At 26.7% G+C, this 688-nt stretch overlaps 1 non-coding gene across 1 annotated transcript; it reads left to right on the forward strand.

The window, feature by feature from the left end:
* Nucleotides 1–285: 285 nt before the first annotated feature.
* TRNAV-AAC lies at nt 286–359 on the forward strand. The gene has a single exon. It is a non-coding gene; the product is annotated as a tRNA-Val (tRNA).
* Nucleotides 360–688: the final 329 nt, after the last annotated feature.

Here is a 688-nt window from a genome sequence, read left to right on the forward strand (position 1 = left end):
AAATTTGATTATTGTAAACTAAAAGTTCCAAAAAAAAATGTGATACAGTAAACTAAAGGAAAACAAATTAAATTCTTATTAAGGACTCTTAAAATAAGTATAGTGGCTCATGCTTTATCCTAAGGGAAAAACTTAGATTTTCATATACCCATTAACTGACATTTTCTAAATTTTATAGACGCTTTTATCAAGTTTTTATTTTAAAAACAAACTTGTTAGCACAGAATCGTGTTGGAAAAAAGTTATGCATTTATTATTAACTTGAATAAAAACCTAAAAATTGAGGGTGTCGTGGTGTAGTTGGTTATCACGTCAGTCTAACACACTGAAGGTCTCCGGTTCAAGTCCGGGCGACGCCATTTTAACTTTTTTGTTTCGGTTTTCTTTCTCTAAATTAAGATTTCATGTTCTCTCTTTTTCTTTTCCTATTTTGTTACAGAAAGTTCAAGTGCAGGGAAGAATTTATATTCTTTAATATAATAAAGAACATTTGCTATATTATTTTTAAAAATTCTAAATATGCATGATGTTCTAGAGTGAAAATGTATTTACTTACTAACTGACTTTTGCATTTAATAATCATAACTAATGATTAAGATATTTTGTTCTCAGTCTTAAATATAAAATCTTGTTCAGCAAAAAACCTAAAGTGATATGAGTAAATTAATTTATAAAAGTTCTTATACAT

This window comes from Vigna unguiculata, chromosome 10 (genome assembly GCF_004118075.2).
Source record: "Vigna unguiculata cultivar IT97K-499-35 chromosome 10, ASM411807v1, whole genome shotgun sequence".
NCBI classification, from domain to species: domain Eukaryota; kingdom Viridiplantae; phylum Streptophyta; class Magnoliopsida; order Fabales; family Fabaceae; genus Vigna; species Vigna unguiculata.